At 35.6% G+C, this 21,738-nt stretch overlaps 1 protein-coding gene across 16 annotated transcripts in view; it reads right to left on the bottom strand.

Moving 5' to 3' along the window:
• The window catches only part of LOC106867422 (uncharacterized), a 224,507-nt gene extending 203,165 nt beyond the window's left edge, over positions 1 to 21,342 (bottom strand). For 4 of the 16 annotated variants that reach the window (XM_014912293.3, XM_014912297.3, XM_014912296.3 and 1 more), the window contains exon 1: positions 18,916 to 21,342. The gene's annotated coding sequence lies outside the window, so the exon portion shown is untranslated. Of the gene's footprint in view, positions 1 to 12,419; positions 12,542 to 12,922; positions 13,061 to 18,745 lie in introns of those variants that run through there. The other 12 variants (XM_052973847.2, XM_089364226.1, XM_014912299.3 and 9 more) reach the window with 11 other exon arrangements.
• Positions 21,343 to 21,738: the final 396 nt, after the last annotated feature.

The raw sequence follows: 21,738 nt of genomic DNA, 5'->3' as shown, positions 1-21,738 counted from the left end.
ACTACGGAATAAATGATAATCAGAAGGGGTAATGTCCAGCAAATATGATGGGTGGGGCATTGTTTCCCATTCAAACTGCTTCAGCCTTTGGAATGTCATCCTTGCTGTTTGTGGCCGAGCATTATCCTGATAGAAAAACACCTTTTGTCTTGAAACCAAAGGTGGTTGTTTTTCTCCTGGCACAGGTGTCGATAAATGGCTGAACGACCAAATTCGAGTTTCTCTGCTAGTTCCTCAACAGTTACGATGGAATTTTGTTCCACCAGGACATCCTCATCAAACTCTACAAGTCTTCCAGGCAGTAGTTTCCCACTCGGAATTTCTAGAACCCCCAGTGACATTGGCTTAAGCTAATTGTCTGATCCCCATATACTGCATTAATATTCCTCACACTTTCCGGTGTGTTGTTGCCTTTATTGAACTCATGAAAGCAAAATATGCTGAATATGCTCCTTTGCCACTTCCATTACAGATTTGAAAAAATAACTGTTGAAATCGAACTGCACTCTTCAAAACTTGTACTAAGAATAAGGATGAATGAGTTCGTTATACAGAGTGGTGGTTAGATCCAATGAGAAGCATGATGTAAGAAAAGAAGGGTAGGTGTTACAATAGGGAGGGCAGGGCAAAATAGGGATCCTGGTTGGGTGTGGGAGGTAGAAAATGAGCTAGGGATGAGGGGGGTCATATAAGTTATAGATGTATATAAAGGAGAAGAGAAATGTCTTTGGGATGATGTCAGAAGTGGTGTTGGTATCTGTTTGGAAGATATAGAATAGCATTGGAAGGGATACTATAGATGAATGGTAGGAGAGAGAGAAAGACAGTTGATAGTTTTTATATATATGTATATGTGTTAGTAAAATCTTAGATATTTTGATATAGTGTGAATAAAAAAGCATATAATATATAATGAGTATGTAGAACTTCATGTATGCGGTTACATTACAAAAGAAAAATCTGTGAAGAGAACGTATCTTCTTTCATCAAACTTTCTTGTTACTGGTTTCCATAGATATAAAAGCCACAGAGTAAACATCAAAAAAATAAAAACTCAAGACAGGAGAGTTACTTCTGAAATTATATAAGTAATTTTAAAAATAAATCTCCTGTCGTGTTTTTACCATGTTAAAATTTTTCATGGGAAAGAATGACAAAGATTGAAGTTTGGACTTACTTTGCTTTTGCACAGTCTGACAAAGGTAAGCAAGCCAAAACTTCAAAGGTACTGTCAACTCTTTCTTTGTAGACATTTCATGGACATGTACTGTACAAAAATTGTTATATATAAGTTGACATAAAAAGTCATATATATATATGTATATATATATATATATATATATATATATATATATATATATATATATATATATACACACAGACACATCTATTCTTTTAATTGTTTGTCATTTGATTGTGGACATGCTGGAGCACCACCTTTAGTCAAGCAAATCGACCCCATGACTTATTCTTTGTAAGCCTAGTACTTATTCTATCAGTCTCTTTTGCCGAACTGCTAATTTATGGGGGCGTAAACACACCAGCATCAGTTGTCAAGTGATGTTGGGGGACAAACACAGACATACAAACATATACACACACACACATACATATATACGATGGGCTTCTTTCAGTTTCCGTCTACCAAATCCACTCACAAGGCCTTGATCGGCCCGAGACTATAGTAGAAGACACTTGCCGAAGGTGCTACACAGTGGGACTGAACCCGGAACCATGTGGTTCATAAGCAAGCAACTTACCACAGAGCCACTCCTCTCCATGATTTATAGATATATGCACAAATATTTATATACATACTTATATCGTCGTCGTCGTTTAACGTCCGCTTTCCATGCTAGCATGGGTTGGACGATTTGACTGAGGACTGGTGAAACCAGATGGCTACACCAGGCTCCAATCTGATTTGTATATACATATATATATATATACACACACACATACCTATAAATATATTCTCACACACACACACACACACACATGAATGAGCTGACTGTGCCTTGAGAAAAACTATGGAGCAGGTTTACGAGAGAAAGCCAGCCAAATACCAGGAGCCAGTTGATCAGTGCAGAAGCTAAGGCTTGTGGGCTTGCAGCAGCCAATTAAAGTAGGCTGCAAAGCTCTGACTGCATTGGAATTACTAGTGCAGCAAGGAGGAGTGGCCATACATTCCATTGCAGAAGCTGCAAGTATTTCTACTATTAGAACTGGGTAGAGAGAGCAGGTTTGTATGTTGCTGCTGGGATCCAAGCCGGTACTTGATCAGCCTTGGCTATGTTAGCTAGACAAGGGGATCTGATATTGAAAGACCTGGAATCCCTTAAGGCATCAGGAACATCAGTGGTGATCCATGTCACAGAATCTATGAAAAAATATAAGGGTTGTCCTGATAGTAATACAAAATGGAGAATTCCTCACCATCATGTGTTGAGTCGACTGATTTAGGTCTTAATATAAAATTCATACCTGTATTCACATTACTTTCAGAATATAATCAAGAGACAGGTGCAGCCATTGCTGTTGATGTAGCCAACAGTTTCATGGTAGGGTGAAATAAAGTACTCAAACAGTACCAAACAGAGAGAAATCCATACCTATAGAGATGTACACTTATATAGAAAAGACCCAGCAGATAGCAATGTCCACTGATGAATGCATTAAAGCTACCATTAATTACCTACCCAAACACCCCAACAAAAGGCTACCAGTTCTAGATAAGGATCTATAGGTAGAAATTATATAGTGGTAAGAAACAGATTGTTCACCCATATTATATGAAACTTATGGCCAATAAACACCTGGCACTCCAGAGCTGTGTTTTGTCAACAAACGCAAAAATAAACATTTTGACAGTGGACCAAGGAAAGATTATGAGAAACATATTTCGTGTATATGAACGAATAAACTATGTATCGCATATGTCTCCCTGGATACAACCAATTAGATCAGATCAGGGTATATAAATTGCTAGAAAAATGTTTGAAACTATCATCAGCATTCTAATGGAGTGTGTCCCATGTACTGGAGAAAATTCTGGAACAGATTCAAAAAGAAAAGGGAAAAGCTGGACAAGGAAAATTCCTGGTATGACAAAAGCAAATTCTATTTGTTGAAGCCTTACCACATAACTATGTATCTATATATAAAATCGTCACTGATTTAACATCCACTTTTCAGTGCATATGCTTAGGTCAGGTAGAATTCATTTTCTACAGCTAAATGCCCTTCCTGTCGACAACACTCACTTGTTTCTGAGCAAAGTAATATTTCCATATGACTGGACATGTTTGCAAAGATGATTGGGAACAAATAACCACTTTTATGATGATGACACATGTAATATCAAGAAAAGGAAGCACAAACAGAAAAGAAATTGTATGTATGTGTGCACACAAACACACACGTGTGCATGTACAAGAGACTGTTTTCTGTTTCTATCAACCAAATTAACTAACATTGAATGATCTGAATGTCACATTCTCTTGGGAATGTCATTGCATGAGCAAAAACAAACAGAAGATCTACTTGAACACTCTAACATGTTGTTCATGGAACAAATTATGTTTCAACCCACCAGGAGCAAATACATCCATGGTCTCTGCTTCATAAAGAACATGGAACTCACCTATAATGCGACAATCTTCTTGAACCACAACCTTATAGAACTTACAATGTATAGTCCAAGGGAAACCACAAATATACACTCAGTTATCCAGCCAAAACATTCATAAAGCTGATTGGAAATCAGTCCAGAAGCGGTCCTTGTTTAAAGACTGGCAAGACATTTCTTGATGCAATGCAATGAAATAATGCTTAAATTATTCATGTCAACATCACAAGTTCTTATGAGACAGAACAAAGTTCACATATCACTTAACTCTTTAGCATTTAAACTGACCATATCCAGCCAGGTATTGCACCTGTTTTGTGTTCAAACCTGCCAGATTTGGCCTCTCACACATATTCTACAATGTCATTCTAGAAATAAACAACCACAATCATTGAAATCTTGAAACTGTGAGATAATGAATGATTAATTCAAAACAATGTAAATAAATAAGCTCTACATGTGACAGGGAAATCTGAATGCTTAGTATTCAGACCAATAAACAGACAACAAGCAATCTGACAATATAAGGACGGTCCTAAGAATAAAGAAGAAACTCAGGCACTGTCACGAAAGGGTGATATCAGAGAAACAGAGAAACTTGGACTATAGAAAATATATACAACAACATATTTGTTAAAGAAACAGCCAGTGTGCATCACAAAATATGGCCATTATTCCAAAAAGACAACTTATTAAGAGCAGACACCAAAAAGATAAGTGAAATACTGAATGAGCAGTTCAAAAGTTGTTTACACCCTCCCACAGGATATGTGCAATTAAATGAACCAGAAGAGATCTTTGATACAACAGCTCTTCATTGGAAGGTGCCAACCATTGTTACATGACATAAATGAGATAGATGTAATATCAACCATAGATGAAATGAGCTTAAACTCTGTCTGCACTGGGCCCTGGTGGATTCCCAGCAATCCTCCTAAAAGTAGCATATAAACAAATTTTAGCTAAACCACACTAGAAACTTTCCTAAAGCTTCTTTGTAATTAAGAAATCTCTGAAAAAAGATGAAGGAAAGCACAATATGCCCTAATCATAAAGATGGAAGCAGAGCAGATACTGGAAGCAGAGCAGATACTTAAAAAAATTACAGGGCTATGTACTCTGACTTCACGTGTCACCAAAGTAATAGAGACAAACACTCAGCAAAACCCAGAAAGAAGCTGCCTTACTCAAACGCTGCAGCACTATGACTGGATGTTGAAAGAGCTGCTTAATTGTTCATTATATTGTTTATCCTTTATTTGTTCCAGTCATTAGACTGTGGCTATGTCGGGGCATTGCCTTGAAGAATTTTAGTTGAATGTATCGACTCCTATATTTATTTTTTTTAAAACCTAGTACTTATTCTATTGGTTTCTTTTGCTGAACTCCTAAGTTATGGGGATGTAAGCACACCAACACCGGTTGTGAAGTATTGGTGGGGAACAAACACAAATGTAAAGACACACAAACACATATATACAACAGGCTTCTTTCAGTTTCCATTTATCAAATCCACTGACAAAGCTTTGGCCTAAGGCTATAGTAGAAAACACTTGTTCAAGGTGCCATGCAGTAGGACTAAACCCAGAAGCATGTGATTAGGAAGCAAGCTTCTTACCACACAGCCACCCTGTGGATTTTGCAAAGAACAATAATGGTGTGCTTGATGCCGTGATCTCCAATTAGTTCAGAAATTAAGAGGGTGGCTATGTAACGTTTTAAGAAGCACAAGTCAGAGGGTGACAGCAAATGGGGCCTTTCCAAAGGAAATACTGATTTTGAGTTGAGTTTCTCTGGAACCCTTTTGGGACCAATGTTACTAGTGGTTGCTCTGTCAGACATGCAGTCAGGTATATGTACAGCTATTTCCAGTAGTGATATTGATAAGGAAAAAACTACCTCAGGCAATACAGAATATTGATGATGCTGTACATCAACAGCATGACCTTAATGCAATCCACAAGTGGGCGGAAGAAAATAACATGCAATTTCATAACAAAGAATTCTGTGGTCTGAAGAACTAGAATTCATAGAGAGAGAGATTGCAATTCCAGATTTGCAGTCAGCAAAGATCCATACACATATATTTCTATATGTACAAACACACACACACTCACGCACGTTATGTAAGATAGATAGACAGACAGATCCAATATATGCAGAATCAACAGAAAAAGTACTCCATCCAGTGAGAGATAGCTACTAATAGTTTCATGCTTTTGATACTTGTAACAGGCGTATTTATAAAATACACCATGTATCTATTTACATTAGATATATTGTAAAAACAAGGATGTTGGACAGTGAGAAAAATAAGAAAAAAAATGAAAAGAAAAAATCTGCATACATACATATGTGTGTGTGTATGTATGTATGTATGTATGTATGTGTGTATCTATGTATGTATATATATATATATATATATATATATATATATATATATATATATATACATATATATATGCTTATTTATATATATATTTATTTATTTATATATGAATATATACATTATTTTCATGTGTGTGTGTACATATATACATACATACATACACATATATATATATTTGTGTATATTTATATATATATATATTTGTTTATGCGTTTACATATGTGCACACACACACACACACTTATAGATGTATATTTTTCAATAACTGCTAAGGTGTTTAAGTTCATGATCATAATATTATGGACCAGACAGTGCATCATATTATTCCTCAAGGTACTTCATTTCAAGTGGCTTCAATCAACCCACCTACAATAAACAGAAGCCTAGTGCTGGTGAAGCTTTGTCACTCTCCATCTATAATATCTTCAATGTTACAGCTGAAAGGAGACAGAGCAGGGAGGAATGAGACTGTTTCTACATCTCCCTGCAACTACAGAAGTATGTACAGCAATTAATGATAGCATGATGCATGTGAGCAATTAACACTTGCTGGCAAGTGATGGCTATAGGCTCAAGCAGAAAATCCACATAAACACACACACATACATATATATATATATACATTTACACAGATGTGAATATGTGTGTGTATGTATGTATATATACATACACACATTTATACCTGCACTTGTGTATGTACGTATGCATGCATGCATGTATGATGTGTATATATATATATATATATATATATATATATACATATAAATAATATATGAGTATATGCATATATATGTACATGTATGTACATACCTTCATCTACATGTATATATAGATGCATATCTGGGTACATGACATATATATATATAGATATATAGATAGATAGATAAATATACATGTGTGTGTAGGTATAAATCTTTATAAATATGTATATATAAATCATTATACATGCGTGTTCATAAATATATATATATATATATATATATATATATAGTATTTTGATATACATCTTTATATATACATATACCTACACACAGACAAATGTATATCCTTGGGCTGACTAAAGCCTTAAGAGCAGGACAAGGAGATGAGATCTAAATAAAATAACCATCATATACATGTGTATGAGTGTGTATGTGTATACATGTGTGTACATACATGTGTATGTGTTTGTGTCTGTGTGTTGGTTCATATTTGTGACACTTCGAAAACTGCTAAGCCACAACAGATGACGTCACCTTCCCTATAGTTAAAACTTCATTTTCAAACCATGTGGTTTGAGTTCAGTCCTTCCGACAAGTATTTTATCTTCTACTGGAGACTGAGACCGAGTTAAGATTTTTATGTGTGGATTTGATAGACATATCTAAATAAAAGCCTATCATCTGTGTGTGTGTGTGTGTGTGTGTCCATATCTCTTTGTGTAAGGTAATTGTAAACAAATGTCTTTGCTATAGATTAAGATGAATTTCTATGTATAACAATGTATGTGTCTGTGTATAAATATATACATCAATATGCGTATGAATACATATAGGCTTGATAAAAAAAAAATACGTGTGTGTATATATATATATATATATATATATATATATATATATATATATATATGGCTCTTCAATCAGTTCTAGTGATAAAAAATTAAAACATATATATATATATATACACACACACATAAATACATATGCATGAACATATGTGCATACACACATATCTGCTAAATGCCTCAACATTCCATATATATATATATATATATATATATATATATATATATATATATATATATATATATATAAAGATATATACATATATATATATGTATATCAATATATGCATATATATAAATTGTGCATATGTGTTTATATTAAAACATATTTGTATTAGGTCTCATTCTCTCTCTTTCATACTCTGTCTTCCTATATATATATATACACACACACACACACATATATATATATATAACGTGTGTCTACATAGATTGTTGAACCTCTGCCAGGTTCTTTGTCTTACATTGGCTTTATCCCTTTCCATAAACAACAACAAAAATTTATAAGTAAACTAAACAAAAAGGAAAAATCAATCAGTCGATCAATCAATGCCACATATCTGAGGATTAAATTATCAAAACCAAAATTCTTCTACATTGATGAACCCAATAAACATTGTAAATATTTCCAAATAAATGTAAAAGATTTTGTTTTCACTCTATTTAAATACTTTGTGATTACATACCATTTCTTGAGATTTGTGAGCAGTATGAATTCTTATGCATATGTGTGTGTGTGAGTGAGTGTACATGTGTGTGTGTATGTGTGTAAGTGAGGAGTGTACATATAAGCACAGTGAGTGTGTGTTTGAAGAACATGTGGCCATGGAAAATATACCTCAATGAACTCCATCCAACCCACATAAGCATAGTAGAAAGGACTTTAAAATGATGATGATGCTATACATACATGCACATATATTACAGACACACAAGCATACATACATACAAACATATATGTAATTTATATAAACAAAAATCATCATTATACTAGCCTGCAATGAACATACACATACATACGTAAATGTAAATATTTATATATATTTTATATTACATACACACACATACGTTGTGTATTAGTGTGTGTGTATGACTGTCTGAGTGTGTTTGTGTATGCTTTCATGTAAAATGACGGTGATTTCACAAGAACGAATGACACAGGAATAGATTCTGTAAGGAAGCTGTATAAGAGGAGAGAAAAGAAGAGAAAGAAATTTTAATAAAAAAGTGAGGTTATAAGGTATAAAAAAAGGAGATTGGTAAAAAGTGAATTGGGTGACCAGTGTGAACATTTCAATATAGCTGCACTCATTATTATTCATGTAGCTTTCAGTTGTAACACTTGGGGATTGTCTTAGTGTCAGGTAACCAGTGCTTGCACTTCATCAGGAAGTTGCAGTTGTCTTTGTAAAGTAAGTCCAGATCTAGCATGATCGAAGACATTCCAGCCGTGGCCATACTGTTTTTATTAACTTTTTTTCTTTTCTTTATGTCTCAAGTATGTAACTTTTTCATGACAGCATAGGTGGCCCTTCCATGTTTGTTATATTTTCCATTCATAATATTTTAGCCTTTTCAACCATTGTTCACAAGTGATAATTACAGAGCAGCAGTCAGTGAAGTCATGTGTGTGTGTGTGTGTGTGTGTGTTCTAGCAAGGTCTGTGACTTAGTCATATTTCTTATGGTGGCTTGATAGTGACCATCTCAGTTAATGCAAACAAACATATTTATCTATGCATGTTGCAATTTTATATCGTAATTATCCCTCTCTTCCACTGCCTTCACCAATCTTGATTAAACTGAAAGTGTGATTATCGAAATACACATTATCACTTGGTGTAAACAAGAAAGAGATGGCTGTTTGGTTGAAGTGTGTTATAACAATCAATTTGCAAGCAGAAAAGCTAAGAAGTTGTCTTCTGTTGATTAAATCAGCTCTTTAGTTTTTACTATTTGACTATGGCCTTTTGTAAAGAACAAGCATAAAACTTCAGCATATGGTTTATCTACAACTCATCTCTTCAACCTCACAAATGAAAGACACAACGTGGTCAAGATATCAATGTTATATTTAGGGACAAACTAACAGGCATTATCTCACCAACAGACACGCGCACTGCGAATGTTGATCACATAGAGAAAATAGCTTTGTTTCTCATCTATTTGTAGTAACCTGCCTTGTCCTATAACACAAACCTTTATGTTTAGACAAGAACAACATTAAATAAACTTAACATTACATATGTATACATATAGAAATCTATTTATAGATACACACACACACATATATATATACATATTGTATGTGTGTGTGTGTGTGTGTATATATATATATATATATATATATATATATATATATATATATATACGTGTATATATTGCATGCATACATATACACATACACAGAGTATCACTATAATCATCATCAATTTTATAATTTTACATTATATCTACAAGCTAGCATCACTCATGTGTCTTTGTGCTTCTCCCCCACCCCGCCACTGCTTGGCAACTGGTATCAGTTTAAGTACCAAACTTCAAATAAGTATTGTGGTAGGTTTCCTCAACTAAACCCAACAAGACAGTGTTCCAGCATGACCACAGTCCAAAGACTGAAACTGGTAAGAGAGTATACACACACACACACAGATATATATATACATATATATTGACTGCACAGGTTTGAATCTTCAAGTCCTATTAGAGCTGTATAGGTGATGTTAAGAAATGGAGAGTTTCTTGTGATATTTATAGCTAGCACAACCTATCCTTCTCCAGGCCTGACCAAAGCTACTTTATTTGAATGAGAGAAAGAGAGCGATGGAGGGAGTAGAAAAGACCCCAGGACATGAAAAGGCAAAATTGATGTTGCCAGGATCTAAACAGAGAACAGTGAACCAAAACCAATTCCACAAAGAAATCTATGTGAATTACTAACAACTCTGCAAATTTGTGATAAATATACATATATTTAAATTTAAATTCCAGTAGACACCTGGTAGTATGTTGTTTAAAGTTTGTTAATATTTGACTAACTGATGTGAACAACAATTTGGAGGTATTTACCACCGGATTTACTTCAAGATTTCCTTTCTGTGTGAGTTCATTATGGAGATGGATTGAATACTACACTAACTAAAATGTATTGTTATATAAATAAGTGAAAAGGCAAGTAAAAAGACAAAGTACTTTTTCAGGAGACACATCTGCACCTATAATGCATGACAATTGATTGCACAACATCTCACCTGTAAGCTGTGGGTCCACAATGAGTTGAAACGGTTGTAGTGGTTCTCCATAAAGAGTCTCGTGAATTCCATTCATTTATTCAGATATATGTATGTGTTTAAATATGTAGATATATATACACATATATGTACATACAAATACGTTCATATACACTTATATATATGTATGTATGTATACATACAAACAATGAAAGTTGCTCATTGGCACCATTCTGAAGCACAACCTTTCAGATGTCAACAGCTAGCTGATAACATTAAACTGAGAATATCCAGAATCTAATTCTGAACCTGCCAATTTTAATAACAAATAACCCTCTGATAACATTATATATGATTATAATAAGCAGCTTCCCTTGTATGTGTGTTGCCGTGTGCAATGTTTGCTCATAAGAAAGGCTTACATCTGAAGTCTATCTACACATAAATATATGTATATTATTCTAATTGTTTTACTTCCTCCTCTAAAATAGTAGTCTTAAAGAAACCATGCTTTATTGTAGGAATTGAGACAACAGCTACGGCTAAGTTATATGCTGAATTTTAGAAAAGTCTCAAAATTTTATTGTTTCAATCCTAGATTTTATTTGCAAACAGTTTGTGTTGGTCACTTCATCTGTCTGAAAAGGCCGCGCTTTTCAAGATCAGCATTGAGGGAAGTACCTCAATAATTTTATGAACAAATGTAAAATTAATGATCACGTGAAGCAGTTGTTTATCAGCTATATTTGCCCAAGACGCAAAGGGATCGAACCTGCGACCCCATGGTTGCAACGCAAAATTCTTAACCATTCGACCATGTTTCGGAGCGCATACTTTCACATACACCATCCATATTGCTACTTCTTATTTTTATACTTCAACATCATGTAAGAAGCGTCAGAAAACCAGGAACAAAGAAGTTCGTAAAGTTGTAATATAACCCCTAGAAAATTGTTTAAGGGGTCATAGCAAGCGTTTTTAAATAGGACCCTACCCTCCCGCATATAATGCATCAACTAACCTCTAGTATATTACTGATATTTTATTACATTGGACGGAAAGCTAGGAACGAAAGAAACTCTCTCTTCAAGGCACACCCACCAACATGCATACCCCCAACTGTAGTCTTCAGAACAATCACATACGGGTATCGACCCGTACATATGTAGTGGTGTGTATAATTAGCCACTGTATAAAAACAGCAAGAAATAAAAAAAATATATAGAATTTATTTTTTTTTAAATTAGACATATCATGTGCTTATTATTTGGTCTCATAAAATACCAGCATAAACATACACTCACTTCTTCATGGAACACGAATTTATACAATATTGTGAATTGATTTTTTTTTTTACTGAGCAGATAGTGACTATCGTTTAGTTCACAGAAAACAACATCCTCACAACGTAAAGTACTCTTTTACAAACAATCATACAATAACTACTGGAGTGTTGGCTCGGAGATAGAACACCGGACGACCGAAGCGGACTTTATGATTTCTCTTTTTTGTTCCACATCAAGTTATGTATATAGATATTTCTAGTGTCCTAATAGAGGAATTAACACATTTTATTGTTGACATCAGGCCAGAGTAATTAGCTAAGAGAGAAGTACATTGACGGACTTACAACAATTACTCGGTGACTTCCTGCCGATAGTTCCTCCAATCAAACTTGTTCCAGACATAAACACTGTTCACTCGGACAATACCATATGAATCTCAGACGATTACGACCTTCGATTACTAAGGTTTATTGTTACTATTAATTTTTAGTCCTTATAATCAATGGTATTCTAGCGGTGACTATCTTCATGTTTTTTTTTTCGAAGCAAAGTATCCGATATACCTCTAAAGACAGGGTGTGACTTAAGAGATTTGGCTGTTATTTCTGATAGGTCGATCGACCAATTAGAAGCAAAAGATGAACGAAATTTTGTGTCAATAGGTGAAGGTTATTTGTGTGTATGTGTGTGTGTGAGAGAGAGAGAGAGAGAGAGAGAGAGAATGTTCTGATCGAAGGATTGATTCTGAATATTACAACAGTTGTAAATAAATAGAGGAATACGACATGTTGAGTAGAGAGCCATTCAAAAAAAAGTTATGTTCTAAGATAAATAAATCAAAATTTACGAGTTTGATTGTCCGAGATGCTTTTGCCGTTGTTATTTAACCCCAGGTCAACTGTGATCGAACAGACCAAGGAAAAATACGTAAAAGCCACGGCCTTCGCTTCACAACAGCGTGATACCGGGTTCGGTTCCACTGCGTGGAACTTTGGGTAAGTGTGTTCTAACATAACCTCGGACTGACATCATTGTGCTTGAAATTTGGTAGAAAGAAACCGAGTGAGTCCATCGCGCTAGAACTGGCGAGGGAAACCGGAGAAAAAAAACGGTGTTTAACGAACGAAGTTCCTTGCAACGGGTTATGCACTCACTTTCGCCATGAACCATTGATTGGCACGTTGGAAACTTGTAACTAACGACGCTTATGGCTCAAAATTGCGGTATAAAATAAAAATTAAAGAAATATAGAAATGTGTTATTTAAAGTGTCCTTTCTTGATTTAAGGTGATATGGTGTCATATGAACTACATTTAGTTGTTAGAGCCGGTCGAACGACTACATGAGGTTCTGGTTAATTTTGTTGATGTCGTCCAAGACCACTCGGCTCCAACAGATCTTAATCATCAGCGGCATTTCAGCTGTAGCCATCTCGTCTTTTATTCTTTTTTGGAAGAGGGGTGGGATATGTAAGACCGCATTATCTAATGTGTCCTTTTATAATTTTATTCTGTAAGGGTGTGATCTTAAGTACATTAGGGTTCTACTTCTAGCAGGCCGTGCATTAGAGACTCCCCCCATAGTTCGTTCTCAATCAATGTTTTACTAGATAGCGACAACCATTGAGAATAATAATAATAATAATAATTCATTGTGTTGAATGCCTGCGCATTTAAAAAATAGGGAAAAAGTAACAGCTAAAGACATGCACCCATTCCTTGATTTATTATGTTTTAATATATTGAGAATGAATGAATCTCATCTGTAGCTTGTGTTGCTTGGAAATTGTTTCCGTACGATTAAATGTTGCCATATTGTTGTTATTTCCGATGCAAAATGAAAAAAATACGATCCTTATTGATAAAAAACAAACACCGACAGTCATTTATTCATCTATTTTGTGCGCGTGCATATATATATCTACATCTATACACACATGTCTGTGTATTTATGTATGTACGCATGTGTATATGTACACTCACACAACACAAACGTAAATCACATACGCACCCCTCTGTGTGTGCGAGTGTGTATAAATATATCAGTTAACATAACTAGAGGTAGAGGAAAGTTCGAAACATTTCCCACTTTTGCTACATAATGTGTCTATAATATAACACAAACATACGCAAATTAGACGGCTAATGGTGGATCCATTTTAATGACTGAGAACCCATTTGCTCGAAACCCCTATACGCCTTCATATTCAAATACACACATCACATACACACGCGCACTGACAGAGAGAGAGGGGGGAGAGAGATTTAACTTGCTTGTTTTCATTAAATTTTAGTCAAAAATGGATTTTTATGTACAATGAGTTTGGTGCCCAACTCAGCTGACTAACGGAGGAGTGAAAAGATGTGAAAGACAGACAGATATATAGATAGATATGGAGAGAGACGGACAGTGTTGATAGAATAAAAGTAAAATGCAAGATTGGTCAGCAGTCAACATAGACGGAAGAATGGTTGAATGCAGGGTATCAAGAACGGGTAGATTTTGATAGATAAGTGGATTGAAGAAACGAAATAATAGGTAGAATAAAAGGATAAATATAGGGATAAAAGAAGAAACGGAAGGGAGATTGCATGAATAGAAAGACAGAGCAGAGACGCGTGAATGTTTAGAGACGTGTCTCACCCTGCAGACGAGTGGAAGGAAAACACACGAGGGACTTGGTACATGGAACAGAAACAGAGAGTGACTGGAAGAATAAGGAGGGTCAGAATGAAGAGTAGAGTGAAGTGGATAGAGAGAGAGAGAGAGAGAGAGTTGAGAGAAAGAGGAAGAGGGGAGAAATGATAACTAGAAAGAAGAGTTAGTAAACAACTTCACTAGTGAGTAGACAAAGGCTGGTGAGGGTGAAAGAGAGACAGAGAGAGAGAGAGGAAGAGAGAGTGGAGAGATATGGTCGGTGAATGAAAGAATGAGAAGGAGAGAGAGCGCGGGTCAAAGTAGATGATGTGAGGAGAAACAAGTTGAAACAGACACAGACGGAAAGAGAAATGAAAGGGTGACAATGAGCTCTTAAAGAAATGAGAGGATAAGAGAGATAAATCAACTAGGGGGGGGGGGGGAATAGAGAGAAGGGATAGATGGTAATGTGGATGAGCTGTGAGAGGTGTGAATCGAGAATGGTTAATGAGGTGGAGAAAGGCGGAGTGAAGGTGAATGAGAGAGAGAGAGTGAGAAAGAGAAGAGTAAGAGTAGAGAGAGAGAGGGGGAGCGATACACTGTAATAAAGTGGAGAGAGGAAGAGATAAAGAACAGAGAACAGAGATAGATAAGGAAAGGTGAAGCAGAGAGGGAGAGAAAGGTTAATAGAGAAAAAGAGAAAAGGGAGACGGGGATAGAAGAGCAACGAGAATAATGGAGACGCCAGAGAAAGAAGTGAAGACTGAAGAAAGTTAGGAAGAGGAAGGGAGATGTTAAAAGAGAGAAGAGAGAGAGATGGAAATAAGTGAAGATGAACGAATTATAAGGACAGAAATAGAGGGTAAAAAGTGATCGGAGATGTGACTGTGTGTTCGTTCCATTGTTGGAAGTGGCATGGATAGTTCCTATACCGACATTGATCGGGACTTGCAGAGAGAAAGAGAGAGAGAGAGAAGAAAGAGAAAGAGGGGAGGGGGTTACATAGCAGATCGTTGTCGTTTTCTTCATCTAAATAAACAGATCAGCCACACACACGCATAAATACATTGTATACAAGCATGTCTATACGTATGACTACACCTTCAAGAGCACATAAATATACAACTACATAAACAATGATATACAAGGGGAAATATATGGAGAGTGCAAAGATATACGAAGCTAATTATATGAACACAATCATATACATTGTCACATAAACATACAAATATGCACACACAGACCTCCTTAGACCAGCAGCCGCGACAACACCAACAGGCAAATTTTAGTTTCAAATGTCTGTACACATGGTGACTGTCGGTGTGTTAATAGAGAAAGTGTGTAGACATCTAGCCATTGTCTGTATTAAGACAATTCAATAAACATGATGATGGATGATATATATATGGTCGCTAAGTAAGAAGTCTAGTTGTTTTTACGGGCGGTATAGAAAATATTTAAGAGATTAAAACCAAACAAACAAAACCTTTCATTTATTCAAAGCATATACTAATGTAATGAATGAGTAATTGCCAAGCTAATCGAATAATAATTATAATTAAACAAATGATTGATATTCAGAAAAAATTTCTGAAGGTACTGAAAGAGATACTATCTGTGGTTACAAAACTCAATCACTAGAAATATAAATCGTATCTTTTTTTTTTTTAATACTAAAACCTTAAGGAGTAGTTTCTCAAGTCGTATGTTTGATAAGCAGAGCTTAAGGTAGTAATAAATATCAGAAAGGAAATCTATATTTTTCATGCATTTATAGAAAACAAAGAAATGTGTGATAGCGAAGGGAGCTCAGTTTAACAGGTATCATGGTTCGGTGGCCAGTAGGAAAAAAAAAAAAAAATCTCATCAATGCTAATTTCAGTCATCAGACTTTACGAACACAAAACTATATGGAAGTTAACTTGGAGGGACATAAGTATTTATTTCAGTCGTATTAGTGAACGAGTCATGACATGGAAATAAATACAGGCCTGTTTAAGTCGGTAATTAGGCGTCAGTGTGACTATAAAGGTATGTCAGTCATTAGCACCATAGAAAAAGGGTGTGTTAAGCGGGCGGCCATAGCGCTGCTTATGGTCGCTAGTAGCTACCACCAGCTCTTCTTCAACAAGGGAGCCTCCTCTACGTAGTTGCTCGACCGGCTAGAAATAACAGCCAAAACTCCCTCAGATCACACTCTCCTTTCATAAGAAAAAAAAAATGAAGAACACACTGGGTTATGTAGTTATATATATGTATATATACACAAACGGGTTGGTCATAGCTGAAATACCTCTGATCATATGTCAGCTCAGGGCTTACTTGGGGCTTAAATAACAACATCCCATAAGAACGAATTTTTCCGACATCACTTTGTGCCTTAGCTTTACACATACACAAATACATGCATACACAGATATATGTGCGTGTGTACGTGATGCAGTTGTGCAAACGCATATATGTGTAAGTATGTAGTCTGCATACGTGTGTGTGTATGCATAGAAAGAAGAAAAAAATACTGAAATCTGAATGAACACATGGAATGAATAAACAAGTTCAATCGATTATCCTTGGTTATCTGACTTTATCTCTCTTATTAACACAAAATGTAGCTTTCACAACTTCTATTAAGACTGGATCAGGATTTCCTTTTCATAACCCCAGGGCCACACCAATATGGAAAAAAAAAAGTAACTAGTTGAAGTGATCGTTGAACTGGACAGCTAAAAGTGATTACCGCAAAAGCTCGCAATAATTTTTCAGTCATCTGAACAAATTTAAAGAAATATTATTAACCAGGGATTATTATTTCCATATCTTAATTGGCCACCGATTTTGTTTTTGTTTAGGAAACTTTTCTATCTATGCAGATCTTTTTTTTTTTACATTTATCAAGCACGTGATGTTACTGCTTCCATCCATTGCTATATCTCCAACTCTAGTGAAATAAGTCATCATTGACGACCAACAAAATAAATAAATATTTCTCTACTCCTGTCTGCGTGTATGGTTTCTTTCATTCGTAATCGATATAGAAGCTAGAATAGTAAGGACAAGCCATATTCTCCGAACGACAAACCATATCAATGTGATGAAATACGATCTAATTAACGAAAATTAATTTAAAAAAATAATAACTGAATCTATTTAAAAAATGCATTCTAATAGAAATATATAAATATATAGCTATTTATTTATATCAGAAAAGAAAACAGAAGACTGCGATTTTCCTCACTGAAAACAGATTAACAAGATGGAAAGAAAGGGTCAGTGGTGGTCAGTGGCAACAACTCATGATGACTGGTCACTACTAAAAGATAGCCTGGTCATTGCTTTCAAGAAAATCTAGCTTCTACCGACATTCAGGCGTTTGTTTTATTTTATGTGGTTTATTTTGCGTAGTTCTTTTTCATCTAAAAGGAGGTCCTCATACAGTAAAGAATATTTCGGATGATGAAAAAAGCTAAAAGGTTTTTAACCAGATAACAAGGCCTTTTTATATGTATATATATATATATATAAATGTAAGAACAGATCCCAGTACAATATCAATAAAATCCAACCAATATCTCTAATCACTTTGAAGTTATTTTCTAATTGAAGAGACACATTGTATGAAAGAAAAGACTTCGATGCATGCTAAATCACGATATAGTTACACACACGCATTTGGAAAACATAGCGGATATATTATTTTTTAAAGAATCGGCCAGTGTCAACACAATACACAATACATATATCAACGAAGATATATTTCATTAGAATCTTTAAATGTCTGCAGATTTAAAAATTTGCCTAATTCGTTTCTTTAAGGAAGACAATAGCAGAAGTGAAAAAGCGAAACAAGCAACAGTGTATTGAGTGGAACTATGCAGCCGACGTCTCTAGGCGAGAAGGCGAAGAGGCGAATTGATTTGAAGTAAAAATTAGAAGAACCAGAAAAATTAACCCTAAAGAGGATGCCTTTTAGTACGAATTGCTGTTTGAATAAGGTTTATAATGAATGTAGGAAGTAAAGAAGCGGTTTGCTCACTTTTACGCTGTTTTCTTTCTCCATACAAAATAAAATGACAGGACCAGGTGAGTATGCAAAGAGATACACGGTCGTATTTTTCTCTCCCGTCCTTTTTATTATTATTAAAGCGAAGCATGAAAGAGCAAAGTATTTTTCTAAAATAGAAAAAGGATGTGTGAATAACTCACCAGAAATTCTGGTACTCAGGTACCCTCCGTGCGAGCTCAGTCGGTCGTTTTGTAAGGTGGGAGAGAAAAAGTAGCTTTGGTGGCAAATCCCGTCCCTAGCAGTAGTCGGTGCGCGCTGGGTGCGGGCGGTGGAGGTGGGAACAGGGGGTGCCGTGCGCGTCGGGGTAGGATCTCCATATAAGGTATGCTGATTATGTACGTCACGCCAGCCTGATGCCCCTGCCCTGATTGGGCAGCCGACCCCCACGTGAATATTATTTGTCGTGGGTAGGCACAGTGTGGCAATGACGTAGTTCCCCCTCGAGGGCGTGGGGATTTCGTTCGTGTCACAACTTCATAAATAACAAAAGCCACTAAGCTTCTACTCTATCGTTATCTCTCCCTCTCTTACTCTCCCATACTTTCACTCTCTCTCCGAATTTTCTTATATCTATAACTGTTATGTATGTGTCTGTGTGTACGTGTGTGCGTGTGTGTATGTGTGTGTGCGTGTGTATATGTGCGCGTGTGTGTATGTACGTTTAGTTTCGTTTCTCTTTTTGTAGTGTTTGTAGTCGATTAGATTTTAGTTTTCGTTATTAGATGATAGTTACATACTCAACTGATTAGCTGTGTTACTATCTCTCTTTCTCTCTCCCCACCTCTTTATCTCTTCTTTCTTTCTTTCTTTCGCTCTCTCTATCCCTCTCTCTCTCTCTCTCTCTCTCACTTTCTCTTTCTCTTTCTCCGTGTCTGTTACACCTCTTTCACTTTCTCGCCCCTTTTTACTCTTACTCTCTGCCTTTCTCTCCCTCTTTCACACTGTCTCTGTGTCTCAGCTAATCTAATTATGCTAGCTGGAGAGTCGAGCTCTAACTTGGCTTGTCGTGTCTTGCTGTTTATAGTTACTACTGCAACCAGCTGCAACGACTGTCTAATTCACTCCATGTCAGTATATTACAGAAGGGAAACACCGAAAAGTCGAAGGTAAAAAAAGAAAAAGAGAAAGAAAAATCACAGGAATAAACACTAATGAAGAAGAAAAAATATCAATAAACACCTAGAAACAAACCACTATGTTATGTCATAATAGCAAGACATTTGATCGGAGTTGGTAATATCTTTGTAGTTAAACATACTTTAACATTACAGCCGATCACTACGTGGCATTCAGCTATCTCCTCTTATATATAACTTCATGTGTGCGTTCATACATCGCAATCAACTTAAGCATCATCGTTATCATCTGCTCTGGAAATATATCTCGAGATTAAACTTTATTTCTCGTTGTTCTGCCATAGTCGGGCACCAAACTGACACACCCTTGCTTACCAACGAGGGCTTAAGACTCGGTCTACATAGCGTTCGACATGCTAGAAAAAAAAAAAAAAAGAAACGAAAAGAAATAGCAGCTAATTATTACCCTCAAAATTATACACTACCGTTTTCAATAAAGAAGGATACACTAGACTATGTAGTTCTTGCTATACAAAAAAGGGGTTGTATAGTCACGGCTGGAACGCCTTTGATCAAAAAGTGTTCTCGATCAGGGGTTAAGCATCATCATCACCATCATCAACAACAACAACAATGGTTCTGGCTACTCGTGAATTACGGCTGATCCTCGGAGTTATAACTTCCCACTTATTCAGTTTTCACAGACATTCAAGTAAACAATTTTATTTTCATTAAAATTACCGCAATAAATATTTGTTACGTAGAAGTTCGGAGTGAGACGAGAGCGAAATGTGTCTATCTATCTATCTATCTATCTATCTATCTATCTATCTATCTATCTATCTATCTGTTTGTCTATCTATCTATCTATCTATCTATTTATCTATCTATCTATCTATTCGTCAGTCTGTCATCTGCTTGGCTTGACTATGTATCGATTGATCGATCTATCTATATACGTACTCATACATAATATATATGTATGTATATATGATATGTGTGTATATATATATATATATATGTATATGCATACATACATACACACACGCACGCACTTAACCACTCATGGATATATGTATATATATTCATATATAAACACGATCAAACTTGGAGATGTTTACTCGACTACACTGATACATTAGTGATAGTAATATCATATAATATAATACAATATAATGTAATGTAATACACAGACACACACACACATACACACATACACATATACACACATCTGACAGACGAGCGATTATGGATTAAACATCTTACACACATAAACATACATGCACGCATACATACATACAAACATACATACATATGCATACATACATACATACATACATATGCATACATACATACATACATACTCACAGAGGGTTATTTAGTCATAACTTATAATTCATAGATTCACAAACACACACACGCAAGTAGTTACAAAAAAACCGTCCGTGTGTGCGCGCGTGTGTGTGCCTGCGCTCAGGTCTGTTAGTGTGCTTTGAGACACGGAAGGAAGAATGGGAAAGAGAAAAAGAGAGAGAGAGAGAGAGAGAGAGAGGGTGGAGATAAGAGGCAGTGAGGTATGAGAGTTCACAGAAGTACATTACATATTTACAAAATAATATTTAGTCTTGTAGAGAATTGTAATGAGAGGGAGGGGGGTTGAAAGAAAGAAGGAAAAACAAAACAATGAAATTAAGAGGGTTTTGATAGGTCGACGGCGGAGTGGGGGAAAGTGAGTTTTTCTGAAGTTACTCCCTTGCTGAATTCCCTTACAGTAGGATGGTCTCACCCACTACCCTCAGTCTTTCTCTTTCTCTCTTCTCTCTCTCTCCCTCTCTCTTTATCTATCTATTTATCCATCTATATAATTTCTATCTATCTACTTATATT

This window comes from Octopus bimaculoides, chromosome 16 (genome assembly GCF_046866305.1).
Source record: "Octopus bimaculoides isolate indiv1 chromosome 16, ASM4686630v1, whole genome shotgun sequence".
Taxonomy (NCBI): Eukaryota; Metazoa; Mollusca; class Cephalopoda; order Octopoda; family Octopodidae; genus Octopus; species Octopus bimaculoides.
The sequence above is the reverse complement of the archived record's forward strand: the minus strand, read 5'-3'. Positions and strand labels throughout refer to the sequence as shown.